This window comes from Ceratotherium simum, chromosome 7, assembly GCF_057802395.1.
Source record: "Ceratotherium simum simum isolate JZ-2026a chromosome 7, ASM5780239v1, whole genome shotgun sequence".
NCBI classification, from domain to species: domain Eukaryota; kingdom Metazoa; phylum Chordata; class Mammalia; order Perissodactyla; family Rhinocerotidae; genus Ceratotherium; species Ceratotherium simum.
Window position 1 is genome coordinate 49,374,876 of NC_141906.1, and position 20,174 is coordinate 49,395,049.

At 42.0% G+C, this 20,174-nt stretch overlaps 1 protein-coding gene and 1 pseudogene across 2 annotated transcripts in view; both read right to left on the reverse strand.

The window, feature by feature from the left end:
• MAML2 (mastermind like transcriptional coactivator 2) overlaps positions 1-20,174 on the reverse strand; it is a 337,748-nt gene that overhangs the window by 114,175 nt on the left and 203,399 nt on the right. The window lies entirely within an intron of this gene.
• LOC101392787 (ferritin light chain pseudogene) lies at positions 4,015-4,991 on the reverse strand (annotated as a pseudogene).

A 20,174-nucleotide genomic window follows, 5' to 3' on the forward strand; every position in this document is an offset into this window, starting at 1 on the left:
GAGGTAGAGAAAGCATGGATGTTCTAAGAGGTTGCTATTCTTTTCTTACGCTGGTGAGAATTGGACTAATTCCTAAACGTTGGCCAACTTGAATACCAGGAAAACGCAGATGGCAGAGAGACTGCCCTAATACCATTCCATGGTTGTCTAATTAACAGACAACCCTGGGTTTGAACGTGGTTACTAAAGGGCTCCCACCTTTCTGTAAAATAATATAAAACTCAGCAACTGCTAATTCCATGGCAGCGTTTCTCTTTCATCTTCAGTGGCATACCTGACTTAAACAGGTATTAAAGGACCCTATCCTTCCCAGCCTCTTTCTCTCAGATTACATCCTTCATTCTTCTTCAGGCCCCTATGCTTTAAGCACAGTGAGCTACCAAGTATCCTTCAACTACATTCTGAGAATCTGACCCTACATTTTGCCTCTCCCCACCCCAATCTGTTCTCCACATAGCCTCCTCCCATCCCAATGTGTTCTCCACATAGCAACAAAAGGGATCTCCTTCTCACACCCAAGCTCCAGCTATATTATTTTTTTATAAATTCCCAAAACACAAAAGGTGATTTCAGCTTCAGATCTTTTACATATACTATTCCCTCCAACTGGAATACTCTCTGCTTCCTCTAAGTCTTCCCACTCTTATCCAGCTAGCTCTTTCTTTTCCCTTAAGTCTCACCCTAATGTGACCCTAGCAGAGATTTTCAATGACCATCTATCTAAAATATGTTCTCATTGTTGTTTTCCATCTCAACCTCTTGATTGTTTCCTTTACAGCACTTATTAAAATTTCCAAATATTTTTATCAATTTGCTTCCAATTTTTAAGTCTGTCTCCCACATTGTAAAATGAGCCTTAGAGAGGGAAGCTTGAGCCATGTCTGTCTTGTTGACCACTGTAATTCATCCTTAGTGTAACCCAAACAAATATGAGATCAAAAAGATTGTTTAAAGCAAATAAAAATGTCTAGAAGGAAACACTTCAAGATGCTGAAGTACTTTCTGGTGGTGGGATGATGAAGGATTTTTTTTCCCACTTTGCTGATATATCTGTGTTTTCTAATTTTCTGTATACAACATATATTATCTACATAATTAAGACTGAAATGAACATGTGATCCAATATGTCTGCCCTTGCTAACCACCCTTCTCTGAGAGTCTTATCCCACATCTCCTGGTAGAGGGCTTCTTATCAAGAGACATCCCCTTTCCCCCAGCTCAAGCAGACTGGATCAAAGTGGACATTTGACTCAAGCTGAACTAATTAAATGCTTTTCTAGTAATCAGGAATTGAAACAAGACCTTCTCAGCAGTCTCTATACACTTGAAATGAGAGATATGTAGGGCTGCCTGTATTGGGAGTCATTCTCAGCCGTGTACAATGAGAGACAGAGAGAGCAAGTCTGTAGAGACAGAAGAATGAAACTCATGCACAGGGGAAAAGCAGGATAGGAAACCACATTGAAAGAGAGAGAGGGAGGGAGGGAGGAGCGAGGAAAGAGGATGGAAAAGAGGAAGAGAGGGAGAGAGAGAAGAAGGGTAAGAGGGAGAGAGAGTCAGAGACAGAGACAGAGAGAGATTCCTGAAGTTTAGCAATTCCTGGTTCCAGCACTTTGGGACAGTCAATTATATTTCCTGTAATTGAGACACCCAGTTACTTTCCAATTAATCCCCTCCCCCACTTTTTTTTTCTGCTTAGATACTTTAAAAGGGCTTCTGTTACTTGCAACAAACAATTCTCAAAACTAAAACAAAGATGTAATAAAGGCAATAATTACATTCAAATTAAAGTTTTCATAAGGTAAACGCACATTTTTCTTGATTGATTAAAATTGAAAAGCTGAGCAGAGGCTAAATGCACACATTTATTTTGGTTTCTCTTTCAACTTTCCATGTGTGGTCATTAACCCAGCTCTTCCACAGCCTTTATGAAGGAACAGCATTATGAATTAAGAATGAGGGCTGCTGTTCCATGATAGCAGCATGCCAACAGCGTTTCCACTGTCTTCACATATCTCTACATGACATACCCAGGGGAGGTCCAGAGATTATATCTCTACCAAGTCCCCCTCACTGCACAAGAACATTCTGAAAAAGCTTCCATCTGAATCCTGTTTAGACAACCCAGGTCTGCAATGCGTTAACTGGTTTGGATACAATCACCTGGACACAGAGGCGGGATAAGCAGACCTTTTAAGAGGTCCCTGCAATTTCAGGCTCATCTTGAACTCCATTACAAAGGAATGTTAAGCAGCATTTAGAAGGTAGGTTGGCAAAGTACCTGAAAGCACCACACAACTCCTTTGATGTTCTTGGCATTGATGTCATCATTCTTTTGAAACTTCTGAAGAAATATTTTTCTTATAGCAACTGTATCTAGGTTTGATATGGAGTGTTGATGTGTGTTTTCTCCAGTCTAACGTTAGCCTGAGTAACTACAAACCATACAGACAGACAGATACTCTTCTAGTGAGTACCTCAGCTTTCACTCCAGTCTATGTTTATTTTCACATCAAAGACACATCTAAGGGGAAATTGCTTAACTAGCTCTATGAAACATGAAGAGGTTTACAGAGATATTTGGTTATAACTGAAAAAAAACAAAACCAAACCTACACTCCAGGCAATTTAAGCCTTTCATGCCCGGAAATGAGAATTTATAATGGCAGATAGAAAAGTTCCTTTGCTTTCCATGAAGCTTTGAATGCAGACTTTTTCAAGCAAGAATTAAAATTCCACTATTTGCCATACATTTACGGGAAATGATTCTTGATGATTTAAATGACATTAAATGAGGGACAAAAAAGCCTTTATATTGTTTGCAGTTTAACTACTCTTTGAAGCAATGTCCTATAGGAATACAATGCCCTCACTTTGATCTAACTTACTCAGCTCAGTAATTATATGACTAAGATGAATTCTCCACCTGACAGATTCCAATTCTTCATGTGTGGCCATATGCTTTGAAGAGGGAAAAAAACTCACCTATATTGGAAAATAAAACTTGAAACAAGTCAAAATTGTGACTCAAGGGTAATTCTCTGTGTCAAAGCAGTAGGCTGGGCAGAAGGCCTTCAGCCATATGATGAGAAACACTGTTTCCTAGCACATGCTTACGTTCTTTTTTAACTTATCTTTAAACAGGAATATGTTACAGTTCCTATGAATTCATTTCACGATAAATCAACATTCATCACCTTAAAAAAAATGAGAGCAGAATGTACTAACCTGAGCCTTGGGTTAACTGCTAACTGACTGCTCCCTGATGAGAAAGAACTGTCCACTCCGTTATAAATGGTCATGGGATAATCAGACAAGTAAAAGAGCTCATTTTGCACCATTCCACAAAGAAAACTGTTTACTGTGTTGTTTGGGTCTGCTTAAAATATTAAAAGCACAGTCTTAACTCAGGAAGCTCCTAATCCTCAAAAATATTGCTGCCGTTTATTTCATTTGCCTTTTAGAGACAATGCAGGACACAGTTACACTGAGAAAGCTCATCAACTGCAACCTTGTAAATTGCTTTTAATCCAAGATGTCAGCAGGATTGATACCACTGGGACTTCAGCCCCCACCCCAAAACATACATTTCTTTGCCGTACCTGGCTCGCGATTAAGATCTAGTATCCACTAGTTAGATTTCTAGAAGATAAAATACTTCCTTATCCATGACCAGGTCTCTGCCTTTGTCATGTCTCCGTATATGCCATTCGGATCTCAGAGAGGGTCTTTCTCTTTTACCAGTGTATTTTCTTCACTATCCTCAAATCCCAGCTCAAAACTCACTCCTTGTCAGAGCCTAATTGTGATCACTGCTGTTATTTTGTGCCCAGTAAGCCACTCTATCCATGGTTTGCTTCCCTTGTGTATTTAATGCTTTTGGCCAATAACTGTTATTATACCTTTTTCAGTCTCCCCAGCAAGATTATAAACACTGTTTCGTGTCTTTTAACCTCTTTGGAGGCAATATATTATAGTGGTCAAGAGCCTGAGCTTTGGCAGCAGAGACTTGGATTTAAGCGCTGGCTCTGTCCTCTAGGAGAGATGGGAGGCTTTAAGTAGTTTACTTAACCTCTCTGAGCCACAGTTTCTTCCTCTGTATAATGAAGAGAATAGTTCCAGCTCAGTAGTTGTAGTGAGCCTCAAATAAGATAACGTCTATAGAGTCTGTACTCAAAATGCAGAAAATAATAAAGTCAATAAATATCAGTTCTTTTTTATTTTAATTTTTTTTTTGGCTGCAAAAATCTTTACTGTTTCCATTTAGTCCACGGCTTGGAAGAGGGCTCCAGGATGGTTAAAAAGCTGCCTAGTGGCTGCAGGGAGAGGCTCAGGCAGAAGTCCTGACACCAGGGGAATGCCAGAGGGGCCCCTCAAAGGCCGCTGGGCTCTAGAGGCTCCTAGTTGTGCCTGAGTTGCCTTTCAAAGAGATACTCGCCCAGTCCAACCCTGGGCGGGCCAGCCTGAGGAGGTTAGTCAGGTGGTCTCCCATCTTCTTGATGAGTTTCACCTCCTCATCTAGGCAGTGGCTCTCCAGGAAGTCACAGAGATAAGGGTCTGCACGGGCAGAACCCAGGGCATGCAGATCCAAAAGGGCCTGGTGCAGGTTCTTCTCCAGGACTACGGCGGCTTCCACCGTGTCCAGGATTTTACTCCACTCTTCTTGGGATGGCTTCTGCACATCCTGGAAGAAGGCACAGCCAGCGCACTGGTTTTGCATCTTCATGAGATCCTCTGCGACCTCACGCTTCTCCTCAGCCAACTCACTGAAGAAGTGGCCCACGCCCTCCGGGACCACATCTTTGCAGTCGAAACAGAAGCCCAGAGAGAGGTAGGTGTAGGAGGTCCACAGATGCGTGTTGATCAGGCAGTTGATGGCAGCCTCCACCTCGGTGGAATAATTCTGACGAATCTGGGAGCTCATGGTTGATTGGCAAAAAGCAGCTAAGCTCAAAAAATGATGCTGTCTGGTCCCCGGGGTAGAGGATGGCTGAGAAGATGGTTCCGATGGTTGCGCCTGGAAAAGAGGTGAGGGTGGTTGGAGGCTGGAAGAACGGGCATCCTGGGTCTGCTCGGTCCAAACACTGTTGAAGCAAGAGACAGATCCGTGGACCACCGGGCATACTGCCAGCTATTTTTAAATTTAGTCTTCTGGGTCCTCTTGCAAGACTTGAGTGTTTAGCATACAGCAGGAAAGAGGTGGAGCAAACAGCATTCATTGAGTGACGGCTCAATAAAAGGCACTTTCTATATATCATCTCAATGAATGCCAGCTTCCCTACTTACTAGCAGTGGGACCATGGGCAAGTTACCTAATTTCTGTACCTCAATTTTATCATCTGTAAAATATATATAATAATTACATCATAAAGTTGATGCAAAGATTAAATGAGTACATATAGAGTACTTAAAACAGTCCTTGATACATAGAAAGTGCCCAATAATACCAGCTATTATTATTATATTAAATCCTTACAATAGCCTTGAGAGTAGATATAAGTAACCTTATTTTATAGAGGAGAAAAATGAGGCTACAAAAGTTTAAGCACCTTGATCAAGGTTGTCCAGCTAGTAACTGAATCAGATTTGTCTGACTATGAAAATCCATGCTCTTTATGAAACGCATTCACTGGAGGAAACTTCCATTTCATGCTGGGGGATTATTCCAAGGAAGTAGTATAGTGACAACTAGGTCCTCAGGGAACTGTACATCACAGGCAAGGCTGAAAGTGAGGCAGGCCCAGGAGGAGTGGGTAAGAGGTAAGGCACAGTAAAACACAGGAGAAGGCCTCTCTGGCTTAGACACCATGCAAAGGAATGTGGGCTTAATTATGAAGACCACGCATAGGTATCAAAGGATTTTAAGCGGGAAAGTGACATGATCTTTAACGTATTTTAGAAAAAATATTCTAACTGCCAAATATTTGAGAGTGGATTAGACCAGTGAGCATGTCTCAGCACTCAGTAAGAGAGAGTGAGAACAGGACTTAAGCTAAGGTGGTGGCAGTAGAAATGGAGATGATGGGAAAGAACTTAGGAACCAGAAACCAAATGACTTTTGTGATTAATTCCATATGGGAAATGTGAGAGAAAGGAATTAGGACCGAATCCAGATTTCTGGATTAGGGACTGAGTAGGTGATGGAGTTACTTGCTGAGAAAAAGAATGTAGAGAGAGGAGCATGTTTCATGATGGGCAGATGATAGGTTCAGGTTTGGATATGTTGAATTTGACATTTTGTGGGGCATGTGAATGGAGATGTCCCTTGCTAGCTAGATATTCAGGCTTATACATCAGGAGAGAGTTTTTGGCTGTCTATATAGGTTGGGTAGAAACACATATAAGTATTAGTTGAAGGAATGAATGTGGTTGTGAGTGTTCAAACAGAGAGCGAGAAGTGAGAAGAGAAAAGGGATGGGAATGCAACTCTGGGGAACATCAAAATGTAAGGAGAGACGAGGAAAGGAATAAAACATAAGGGAGATGAACAGCTGAAGGAAAGAAGAAGAGAGCCTCAGAGAGGGAGTGAAGAACGTCATCAGATGATGCACAGGTCACCCAGAATAAGAGCAGAGCTATATCTATTGCATCTGGCATTTGATGGTGGTTAGGGAAAGATGCCAAATTACATTGTGTTGAGGATGAAATGGGAGGTCATAAAAGGGAAAAAAGGTGGGTAGATTATTTCTCCTAAAACCTATGGAGAGATAGGATAGCAGCTAGAGGGAGTTAGAGTGTAGAAGCCTGCCGTACCATTTTTTATATCCTCTACAGCAGCTAGTACAATACTTTGTATTTTGGAGGTACATAGTTAAACATTTTTGAATAGATGATTCCGTCATCTTGCCTAATTATTTCACTTTATCTCATTTGTTTTCTCCTATATTTTCTCCTCTTCTCTCTCCCAGTAAGGGATGCAGTGAGGCTGCAATTCCTTGTTCAAAAACTAGATGGAAGGCATAGAGTTTGCCTGTTTCTTCTGGAGAAGTTACGTAGATTGTGTGTAATACGAACTTCAGTATGCATTTGAAGTCAGCCAAGATATGAGAAAAGCCAGGCCACAAGAAACATAGGTATCATTGAGAAAGCAGAGGTGTTGCACCCACGTATCCTTTTGGTTGGGTTTGGTGTCCAAATGAATAGGGTATATGGGAAAATCCTGTTGGGGGAACAAAAAAAACTACCCAAAGAAAGACTTAAAAAGAGATGGATGGCGTTGGGTGGCTTCAATGAAAATTCCAGTAGCATAGATTTTCAGGAAATCTAAGGATACTAACAGCCTATTTAAAATGGTATCCTACTTGATATTGATAACCAAAGATAGTTCAAAGCATCAAGATTGGGTCTAATCACTTGTTAAATTAAGGTCACATATGGGAATTGCTTTTGACCAGATAGTTTCATGCTACAGAATAAGAAAGATCTAATGAAGTTTGATCTTTGGATGCCTATCATCATGTATTATCAAGCCTATCATTTTCTCCATCAAAGAAAAATAGTCAGAAAATAGAGGGAAGAGGAGGGAGAGAACAATCCACCAACCCTTGATCCATCTCTGCATCAATTCAGCCTATTCTCCATTATCTGCGTTCACCTAGCAAGCACACATCATTTCATTTCTTGCTTTTGCTTCTCATCATATTTTTAAACTTTCAATATCATTTAGTAACATTCTTTATTTCCTCCATGATATCTAGTGTCACAGGTGCCTTTTTCTTTCTCTTTATTACTTTTGGCAGTAGAAAGAGAGATTTTTTTATCTCTCACATTGACCTTTACCTATTCCTCACAAATTCATTGCTTTATGACAAGAGCTAACGCGGTCATATGCAGATGCAATTTATCTTTGCACACAGTCGGTCTGTGCGCATGTGTCTGTGTGAGTGTCCTTCTCTTCTATTGTCTGACTCCTTTTTACTCCACTCAGATCTCTCTAATCACAGTTTGGAATTCACCTGAATTTCCCTGCTGTGAGAGCTGAAAAAGCTGACATCAAGTTGCTAAGACCACAGCTCTGAAAAGGAAATAGCACATCTTTATTCGTGGGACACATTCAAAGATATGAATGTGAGGGTTTTAAGTAAGATGCTGCATACCCACAACCTCTAGGTGCTTGACAGTGACACTGTCCCACGTGTTGGCCATCTCCTCCATAATTAAAGAAACCCTTTAAAAAAGAATAGAACTGTTTGATTTTCACACTGAAATATTATTCTGGGAATTCAGAGCCCACAGCTTGCTTTGCCCAATCCCAAACATGGAAATTGTTCATACAGATCTTTTCATGAGGCTGAGAGAGACTTCAGCATTCTAGCTTCATTCTTCTCTGAAGGAGAAAATTTAATTTCTTATGATTTCTTATGTGTCAATTTGCAAGGTTAGGTTTTTTTCCTTAAAAAAGTTGCTATAGCAACAACCACCTATCACAGGGCTCTTCCTTGAGTACTGAAAATGCTACTTGTTAAACAAGCAGATCCCTATGCCACATGGAAGGCCAGACAGAAACATCAACAGATCAGTTGGAAAAGATAAACTAAATGGTGAAAATAAACAAGTGTTTGAAATGGAAACAGAAGCAGCAATGGATGCTTCCATTGGATAGGGCACTCTATACATATCACAGCTATTTCTCTACAACAAAGCCAAGCAAACAATGACATGGTGACCAGGCTTGGCAGGGCCTTGAGGAAGGTGAAAAAGAGGAAATGAGACTTAGGCCATTCCCAAACAGAGCCTACCTAGAGATGTGGTTTCTCCTCAGAACTCAGTGGACATATTGTGTGGTATGTGGTATGACCCGAAGCAGTGTCCGTCTTGAGAGACTGGCCTTGGGCCTGGCACTCTATGGCCCTGGAGTGATAGCGGGCTTCAGAACCTGTATACATCCCCTCCCCTCTCCTGGGGGCAGCTGGACTATAAAGCCTGAACTGTTGGCTTCGCTCCTTGACCAACCTCAAATGTCACCACTAGTATTTGTGCTGAGATCATTTCAGTCTATAAAGTGCTAACAGGATATAGAAGCCATCTGCAGAACCAAAAGGAGACTGTTCTTACACACACCTCTCCCCTCTGTGATCCTACTTCCTAGGCATGAGGAGAGGCCTTGGACCTTCCACTCTTGCCTCAACTTCACCCTCCATGATCATGTGTTTGATATCTATGCATTAGCCATTCTTTCCTTCCATAATTTTATTAGTTCAAGGGAATAACTGGCAATACATTTCCAAGGCTTGATTTACTCTTCACTGAGTAACATACCTGGCCTAATGGAAAGTGTCCTCTGAAAGAACTGGAAAAGGGGAAGCCGAGAGAGAGTATAAAAGCCACTGGGTCAATTGCTAAGACGAAATGCTGTGATTTCCCTCTGTGGGTTTGTCCGCAAAAGATCTGCCCTCTGCACTATGGGCCCATTCTGTATTTGAGTCATGGAAAATCAGACAGCAATAGGCAAGAATGCTGAAATATGTTTGGCCTCATCTTTTATGAACAATCTGAATTCAGTTTGCATTTTGCAGTGCAAAAATAAGCATAGTTTTTCTAGAAGACAAATGAGAAAGAGGAAGAAGGGGAGGAAAATAGAACATAATAGGACAGTCTTTAAAAGAAAAAAAACACTTTGTAGTTTCTTTTTTCCTTCTTAATGACAAGCAAGGGATACTCACATTTAATCATGCTGTTCAAAAAGAAACATATTGTGCCAAAATTTATATGAGAATTTCACTGCCCTGCATTGTTTTATTTCAGACTGCTAGCTACTTTGAGTCTGTATTTTCAAATTCTTTCTTCCAATATCTATGCCCTTAGGCAGACATATTAACTCATTTTATATTGAGAATCTCATTACATCAAGTAAAAATCCTAAGCCTGATAAAATGATTTACCCTCTCAATTTAACTTTTATTTTAGTCTCCCACCAGCTCCCCTGAAGTGGATTTGCTGCCAAGCTATAATACTATTTTAGACTGAGTCATCCAGGCACACTGAACAGCTTTTACTCTGCTCCTAATGTTTCCCCATCCCTGTTGTTGGAATAAAGAGAATGTGTTCTTCTATGGGTTTGCATTTGAAATGGTTATCAACTATGGAAAAAAGAAAAAATGGGGGCTTAAATCCAGGGTGTTTGGCCCCAAGGGAACGCAGACTCCCTTTTCTCCCCATCTCCATGGCTCCCTAAAGGGGGATATAGCATGATTCATTTTTAAGCTCTACTGACATCTTGAAACCACTGCAAGCGAACGAAGGCGGCTGTATAACTAAGTGCACAATGCTTCATTTATTCTCGGGGAGAAAGTATTTAGAGTCACTCAGAGGGTGTGGTTACAGATACCTCCTGGAAAAATTAAAAATAAAAATAAAACATTACATGAAGTCCTGCTCTAGGAAATTGGCATATTATCACCAGAGTTGTAGGATTTTGAAAAAATAATAAAGGAATCATACCTTCTAAGGGAAGTCCAGATCATTCCTTGATTGTACAGACTTTGCCACAGGGTGAAAGATATTTTAGACTGAGAAACGTACCACGATTCTTGATGAGGAATGAGTGTAGAGGGAACAGATTTTAACTTCTGTCACAGAGTCATCATTTTATCCTAATCTGCTCAACTTCTGTCACAGAGTCATCATTTTATCCTAATCTGGTCGACTCTTGTTCCTTCTCACGCCTTCCTCCCTCCTCACTCAGAACCTCAGTTTCAAATGAATTCATGCAAATCAACGCCAAGTACCTCTGGTTTTGCAAAGTCCCACTCTCACCCTTCTGGCTTCTACAGTTTGTGATCTCATACACTCACACCCTCCCAAGACTCCTATTGATTTCTGTCGTTGGCTGTGTTGATGGGAAAGCCTGAAATATTTTTGGAAATAAAGAAGTAACATCTAAAGTTTCAGAGAGGCTCCCACCATGAAAGGGAATTGTGAATACTGAAAAGTTGGCCTGTCTCCCTCCTTATTGGACTCCCCAGAGAGCTGGGTAAATGGCAGATTTGAGGGGCCCACTTAGGTGTCCTTGTCAACAGAAGGCGCTCAGGCCCTATCTGCTGAGCTAACATGGCTAGGATTAAGCATACCTGGAATGTGGAACAGAGCCAATAATTCTAATCTCAACTGGCAAAGAAGTAAACAGGAGAGGGGAGGACAGAGGCGGGAAGAGGTGAGCTGGTTGAAATAAAAAACACAGTGACCAGGATCTCTAACGAAGCAGAGACAGCAAATGTGGAGCATCACTAGAAACCCAGGTTGTCAGAGTTATGTTTCCGCTAAGGTTCTGAATCAGGAAAACCAGAGGCAGGAGAGGACATGCAGGTTCACAAGTTGACATAGGCCACAACTGGGGATTTCACACAGAGACAAGAGGTGGGGCGGGGGGGGGGGCGGGGGGCGGTGCATATTAAATGTTTGGTGGTAGGAGGTGAATTTTTTTTACCTCACTCATCCTCCAAGTAGTCTTGGCTCAGAAATTAAATTAAATAAGTTAATTAAAATGGCCTATATACGCCACATCTGTTAGTTCCTACAGGGTCTGGTTAGTATAATCATTCAAGAAACATTGAGCACCTATGTGTCGGGCTCTATCCTACACGTGTGAGATTTGGTTGTGAATAGCAGACAACACAGTCTCTACCTTCAAGAACTCACTGGAGCCTAGTGGGAGAGACTACCAATGGGTGAGTAAATAGAAAAGGTCAGAAAGTGGTAATCGCTCTGAAGAAATATAAAGCAGAGTAAGGGAAGAGAGTGCATTATGTTAAACAGGAGGGTCAGGAAAGACTGCTCTGAGGCAGTGATCTCAGAGCAGATGCCTGAGTGAGAGGAGCCCACCTCCAGCCATTCCACGCCCCAGGGTCTCCAGTTGGGCCACTGAGAGGTGGAATGGACCAAGCATTCAGATCTTGGGTCTTAGTGTCTACTGGGGCAACATTTGCATAGGGCCCTGTAGAAACTGGGTTGATGAACCCACAGAGCAACCTCAGCACCATCACATAAGACAGACCTTGGGGCTGAAGGGTCTCATAAAGGCTGGTAAACTCTCTTCCCCACTCTGACATGTCTGAGGCCAGGAAGCCAGGTACCCACTGGGATTCTGATGTCGCAACACAGGCAGCAAAGAGGCCCCAAGCTCCTGTACATTACATATGCTTTCTTAGCTGGAGGCAGGGTGGTGCTTTTTTGTCTCCCTTTACACTGCTGTAAGAGTGAATAATGCACTTCTGCCTGAAATTCTGTGTGCTTTTTATTCCTAGTCAACTCTCATTCTACACTTATATTTGTACATGTCCCTTGCCACTGGATGGGTTCACAAAGGGGCCCAAGGAACTTTATGTTTCACTCTCTGGGGATGACAGGCTAGAGATGACAAAGACACTACTCAGATATTCTAACCCAAACCGCAGAAGGGCCATATTGCGAGACGGAAGATTCTGGTTCAGTTGGCCTCTCCTGTATTGCAATGGGACCCAAACAGATCAGCCTGTAGCACAATGTACCTCTTCTATGTTTGTGTTCTACCCTGGTCTGACAACATGGCAGGTAGGAGGTCCTGGCTTGTGTGTGGAATTTAGAGACAGGCTTTCTGCTCAACTGCTAAGCTTTCTGGTGTTCAGCCACCGGGACATATGGAGCCGAGCTCTCAGAATCTCTGCAGGATTCAGAGGAAGAAGGTGAAAAAATGGAGCAGGTTTCCAAAGCACTTTTACCAAGCAAATGACTCCTCTAGCTTGAATGTGCTCCCCTAAGTGAAATAGAGTGCTAATTCACAGGTGTGGCAAAGAGAATGAGGATTTCAATTATCAGTTCACAAGGGATCACTCAAGAATGGATATATTGAGAACCTCGTAAGTGCAAGGTACTATGGTAACCATAAGGAAGATATAGAGAAATAAAATACAGAGCCCGTTAAAATAACAATAACAAAACAAGAGCTAAGTTGCATTTTTTTTTTAAAGAACAAAGGCAAAGATGTTAGTAAGCAGTTAAGGAGTAGTAATAATAATAATAAATGGTGAATTGAATTGATGGTCATTAGTTCAGGTACCCGAATGAATCACATTGGCCCAGAATGGTAAAGTCCAACTTCTTTTTTTGGGACTAAACAGAAACAATTCAAGATGGATGGAAGTTAGATAAGTGGAGATATGAGAGAAGGACATTCCAAGGGACGTGAATCTGATGAACACATGTGGGGAGAAGGGAAACAAAAAATATAAAAGTTGATAAGGCATGGCACAAGACTAGCCTTGCCCTTCCATAATTGGATTGTCTTCAGAAAGTGACATGGCCTTGGACTCCTCGATGTTCTCAGTACCTGTCATGCTGCAGAAATATTCTCAGCAAGCTCTTGTGCAGAGAAGGAGTTCCAGAGTACTGCACCAAGGATGAATTGGGTAAATAAGCAATCAGAAACATCTAGCCCATCACTAACTTGACAATACATCATCCTCTACTTAGATTAGACTAGAAGAGTCTTAGAACAAAGATGTTCTGTAATCTGCTGAAAGCACATAACACCCCCATGAGTAAATACTTAAAAGTCATATTTAACCAACAATGAATAAACTCATGCAACCAAGGAACAAGAGGAGGTATAATAATAAGTCTGGAAAGGACCAAAGAAATAATTTGGTCCAGGGCCCTGCCTTTTAACAAATGACTCCAAACCATCCCAGAGAGACTACTATTCTCTATTTAAATATATATAGATCAAAGACTTCCACAGCCTCTCTCATTCTGGCAAGAAATAATTTTGATGGCTAAGAATCTGTCCTCTGTTTGATTCAACCAACATCTGTTAAACCTACAATTTTAAGTCACTGGGCCTGGGCCACAGCAGACGCAAAGCTGAGTTATAAACGAGCCTGTTCAGGGAGTTCATCTTCTAGTAGAGGAGGCAAGCGCGCACACAAATAACTCTAACTCAAGACAGTGGGTGATGAGGGCTTTAGGAGAGCACACTAAACTGTAAGCCCCTTGAGAGCAAAGGTTGTCTTTTTCATCTTTAAATTCCCACAGCCTAATACAGTGCCCAGCATATAGTAATTTCTCAATAAATGTTAAACTGAGACAGACATGCAAAAGTCTAAAGGAAAACAACATGGAAAGATGGATTTACAATTATGGGGTTGGAGCAATCTTCTGGGTCTGATTTAAGTCTTGAAGGGTGAGAAGGAACAGAACGAGTCAAGAACTAATGCAGGAAAATCTGCCTCTTGCTTGCTCTTTAGTGGAATGAGTATTTCTGATGAGCATCCTTGTTGTAATATTTCTACGTAATCAAAGATAAAAAAGTTACTTCTTTGATTTGTTTCCTCCAAGCTAAACACACCCTCCTCCTTTAATCTTTCTTTTTAGTACCTTTTTTCCCATTGTTTCATTCCATAATTTCGCTTTTTTTCTGAACTCTCCCATAGTTTCTCCATATTAAAATAATTATAGAACCCCTTATAATTCTATTGACTCTTACAACTTATAAAAACATTTCTATGCCCATTACCATATTTAATTCTCACAATAACTCTATGTGGTGGGTTGAAGCAGTAATAGTGTTCTCATTATAAACAGGAAGAAAGGCAGGTATGGCACTGAGGTAGACAGCACAATGGACCCCCCAAAGATGTCCACATCATAATCCCTAGGACTTTTGGATATGTTATCTTACACGGTAACAGGGACTTTGCAAGTATGATTCATTAAGGATCTTAAAATGGGGAGATTATCCTGGATTATCCAAGTGGACTCAATGTAATCACAGGGGTCCTTATAAGTGAAAGTGGGAGGCAGGAGAATCAAAGTGAGATTTGAAGATGCTACACTGCTGGCTTTGAAGATAGAAGGGAGCCAGCAGCCACAAACTAAGAAATGCCAGCAGTAAGCCTCTATAAACTGGAAAGACCAGGGAACAAATTCTCCCCTAGAACCTCCAGAAAGAACACAGCCCTGCCAACACATTGATTTTCGCCTAGTGAGACCCATTTTGGACTTGTGACTTCCAGAATTGCAATGTAATAAATTTGTGTTTTCACTTTTAAGCCACCAATTTTGTGGTAATTTGTTATAGCAGCAATAGGAAACTAATAAGGCATGATTTAACAACTTGATGAAGTTCTCACCTAACCCACAGTTATCAGAGCTGGGTCTAGAACCCAGGTGTCTTCTTCTAGGCCAGCCTCTACCTACCACCTGGCTCTGTCTTTCTTGGAGCTACCATATTTCCTCTAATTGCTATTTTCTTCCTCATACACCCTCTTCTGTATCACAGCACCTTATTTGTTTCTGTTAAACCACTTATTATAATTTGTAATGATTTTATTTATTTGAGTAGAAGTTTTTATACTTCTCCTCCCACCAGAAGGCAAGCTCCATGAGAGAAGATAGGCCCTAAGTTTGTTCACCACTGAGTCCCTCAGGCCTACAACAGTGCCTGGAAAATAGTAAGTGCTCAGTAAATATTTGTTGGAAAAGTCATACACTCAAGCTATGAGGATGCAATGGCTGAGTTGAGCCATAGAGGCTGAGATGGTGGCACAATCACCACCGCAGACCTGAAGGATCAGGAGTGATCTGTATCTGCCTGCTTCTCTGGGACGTGAGAGAGAAATTGTGTGATCAGTTGCTGTCCCCAGGGGCTCCAGCAGAGTCCCTCTCCACATGCTCAGGTGTGAAGCTGGAAGCCCAGGTTAGGATAGATCACACACTGGTGATGCTTTACTCCTCCCTTCTCCTCTTCAATAAGCCTGTCTCCCTTAAGTCCCTTAAGCACTTTGTTTCCACCCTGCATCTAATTGCTTTTGGATAATTATATCATTAACTCTTTGAAATGAATAATAAAAAATAAATCACATTTGTGTAGGGCTGCAGAGCAAGATGCCCGGGTGAGCAATTTTCAGCTACTTACGTCTCCTTTCTCTTCCTTATCTTTGTCTTCATTCTCCTTCTCTCTCTGGCCTTCTGAATTAGAATATTAGCCAAGTGGGCCCCAAGAATCTGAATTTTTAAAAGGGTCCCTGGGTGATTATGATGGTCAGTGAGGTTTCGAAACCACTGACCTAGAGAATCTGGATCCTCCGAGACTAAAGGAGAAACTGAAGAATGAAATTAAACAAAGTACAATAGAGCCCCGTGTTTACTTAGTTCTTTCTTCCAAATTGCTCAAGGGATAGTATCTTGCTTTCCTCAGTATTTCTAGGGCAAGTGCTGTGATTTTCAATCTACAAGATGAAAAAATTGTGGAAAGAGAAGTCTCCCAGGCAGGTAGCCAGATTCATCACTAATGAATAAGTACTCATCTGAAGAAGGCCAGAGTCAGGAGGGAGTGAATGATCATTTGGTTGCTAATCCAGGTCTCTAGCCCAATTTCTGGAAGGAGAGGGCAAGAAAGGTTCTTGAAGCTATCCATTTCAAGCTGGACCCTATAAAGCACTAACTCCTCTAGACCAGCCTGCAGAGAATCCAAATCCTCTCTTGTGCCCTGGGATAGCCTGACTTCCCAAGAGGCTCCAGATTATGCGGGAATTACCCCCACTGAAAATGGAAGGAAGCCTCAGTGGTCTCAGATCTTAGAAATAAGCAGACTTCCAGGGATATCAAGAATATTCATTACAGTTTGTATCCTTTGATAGTAGGAGATGGCCAATACTTGTTCAATTATGAATTGAACTGTCTGCTATGGAGGAGGCCATTAACACATGTGGACCTGATTCCCTGTTACCAGGAAGGAAAGACTTGTATTTGTCTAGTGTCTATTATTAGCTGATGGCAAAAAGCATTTAACAGACATGTACTTTGGTGCAATGTGCATAAACCTTTAATAAATATGTTCCAAAGAAGCATCACATTATTTTTCATGTTACTTCAAATCAAAATTTCAGCTTCTCAAACTGTTCCTTGTTAATCATAATGAACTTATCCAGTATTAACATAGAGTTGTTGTAATTAATGGGTTAGTGTCCTGGTGGCCTTCACATCACCACAGCAAGACATTCTTTTTGGTCACATAAAGAAGAGAGGACAGAACACTGCAAAGGAAGAGATGGGAAACCAAGGTACTCTTAATTTTGTACTCATTCCATATTGCTGTCAGCAATGATTTTAATTGCCCTGATAACTGACCTGGCAGAGCTGCCCTGGGGTGACAGCACAGATCAACCAGACATTTTTCCAGACATGTAGATACAGCCATGCTTGGCTTCCTGACTTGCAGAAAATCTCTCTGAATTTCTAAGGCATGATTTCCTACTAAAGGGGAAGAAAACCTTTTTTTTTCCCCCATAGGGACTGTTCAAAACTCTTCTGCCTTCCACTTACATTGCACAAAGTCCTCAAGTCTACTTAAGTGCCCTACTATACATGAGTCTGTGGGAGTAGCCAAGAAGGGAGGGAAAGAAAACCAGACAAAGGAGAGAATTGCATAAGAAATGGAGGTAGGATGAAGTCAAATCTTTTACGCTGGGGGGGGTGTGTGTGTGTGAGGTTTTTTGTTTTTTTTTCAGAGAAAATATAAGCCATTCAGACATAAGAAATTCTATCTCCACGGCTGCAGTAAACCATCACACCTGTAGGCTTTTATTTTTCACAGAGGACCCTATAAAATCTAAGGCAGCAAATCAGAATTCTGTGTGGTTTAGAGGGAATGCAACCACAGATTCCAGCCAGGAGGGAAAAGATCAATTATCTCATTCTTTACATGCCCGGTCTCGTACTCAGAAAGCCCCGTGTAAGTGAAATGTGAGCCACAATCATGGCTAGGGCAGAGGAAACATAAGCTGCAAACCTGCATTATGCACAGTGAATGCCCTTTATGGTGTTGCTGCTGGAACAACAGGTCTAATGCCCACTTGCCTGATGTGCTTAATGAGCAAGAATTTCTGAATGACGCAATTCCATTTCAGGGACCTGAGCTGATCCATGGACTGGCGGTTTTCATCCACTCAAAACCATTCTGTGCTGGGGGTCTAGGCTTCTACTCTTGGGTACATTTGTGCACAGGACAATCAAGGAAGAGTTGAGGTCCAAGATAGTGAGATGTCCATCTGTGTCTCTCTCATGATCGATTACTGCCCTCACTGTTCTAAGCATTCCCTCTCGCGATTCCCACCCCTCTGTGCCATTGACTGCGGTTGTAGCCAGCTCTCAAGCAGGCCCTGAAGGCAGGAATCACCAGATCTCCCAAAAGTGACATCAGAATTTACCTGGGCAGGGTGTGCCTGACAGACATTTCAAGTCTTTTCTCCTGGTAATCACACATCTGCCCATCTCCACAGTTGGCCAAGCAACTCCAGGTCAGGGAGCTTGTCCAGTTGTTCACTGTGTCCCCAGCACTTCATGCAGTGTCTGACACCTAGTAAGAACTCAATAATGCTTGTTGAATAAAGAGGCTGGCAGTTTACCCTTTGCCCTGGACATGCTTAATAGTCCACATGCATCTGGTTTTGTGGTTTCATGCAGTGCCCCCAAATATGCTAGGGGACTTCTGTCTTGTAGAGGGAAGATTGAATTCAGATATGTGACATTTTTAGAGCCAGCTCTAAGATAAAGCTTGTAATGTCACTCAGGGTTCTCTCTGGAATCACCAGGGGCTGGGGCGCCAAATAAGGGAAGAAGCAGCCACTGTAGCCTTTATGAGCAAGAGGACTATCTAAGCTGAGGAACAGTTTGCAAAGATGGGGGAGGGAAGGAGAATGACACAAGCTTTTCAGGCAGGGATTAGGAGTAATCCCAGGAGGCAACATGACTTAGAAATGGCTGTCCCAATTCTTTGGGCCACCGATTCCCTCCCTATTCCCTCCATGTTCTGCTTCTGCTAGCGTTCCAGAGGGCATTCATCCTCCCTCCCTCCTTTCCACACAGATTCCTCTGTGTTAGGCACTATGCTAGGAAGTGGGAGACAGGCGTGAATAAGACCTATCCCTGCCCTTGAGCGCTCACAGCTTGGTTGGCAAGAGTGGTGTGTAAGCCAATAATTAGGACGCTGTGTGCTCTATGGTTTGACTCCAGTGGGGTATGGTATGAGAACCACCTGAGAAGGAGAATGGAAAGAGAGTCTCAATCCTGGCTTTATTATTATCTTTTAGCAAATCAACCCCAGGTTCCTCATCCATAAAATGTCCATCATAATACCTCCTTACCTAATTAGAATGGTTGTTTTAAATATTTAGTGAGATAATCTATGGGAAAATACATTTAAAAGGATAAAATTCTATAGATATCAATTCCTCATCATCATCACCATGATTTTGTCTGTTTAAAGTCAAACACGTGTGTATGTGTGAGAGAGAGAGACAGACAGACACTGCATGTGTGGATGTGTGCATACACTTAGTGAAAGGGCATGAGAGGGAGAGGGAAGAGGGTCACAGATCACAGAGATGCTTAGAGTAAATGTGGAACCAGAAATCAAAACGCTCAACTTCTATGGTTTGCTAAAAGAAGCCGCTTATGTATTAAGCTCAAATGTAGCTTTCTCAAGATCTTCTCAATCTAGGGCTTCTTTTGCTTCCTCCGATGTCATCCATTGGTAAGAATGGGTGATGGCCACACTAATTGGAACTTATCTTCTAATTTGGGCCCTTTATTATATATCACAGGAGCTCCATTTTATTATTTGCTTATTGCCTCTTGATAAAGCATTATCTGCTTGTGGCCATTAAGCCACCACTTAGGAAGAAATGACATTGCTGGCTTTTCCTAAAGGGGTTAATGAGTTGCCCTTGAATGACCTGAAAAGTTCATGATTTATACAGATTCCTAGGGTTGGAGGCAGGGGAGCAAATAAACAGAGAGGAGAGAGACAGACACTGAACAGAGACTGTTTACGGTTCTTCAGGCAGAAGCACTTTGCCTTCTACGGGGTGACCTTTAGGCTGGGAGGTCCCTGAGCCACACTGCACAGAGATGGTGCAGACATTCTTCCTCCATCTCCAAGTCTCAGCCTCCGGGGAGGTGTTAGGACAAGGTGCAGGAAACCTATGAGGAGATACCTCAAACATGATAGGTGCAGGCAGGTTCTGACCTCACTGGAACAATGCCCATCTTACAAAAGCGCACCCTCACATCTGGTACCCAGTCTCTCCCGGTCCAGGCTGCAGATGGGGAGGCGAGAGGCAGGATCCACAGTGTGTGTGCTGGACTGGCACACACATTATGAAAGCCTAAATGAATCAGGACTATCTGCCTGTTCTCTG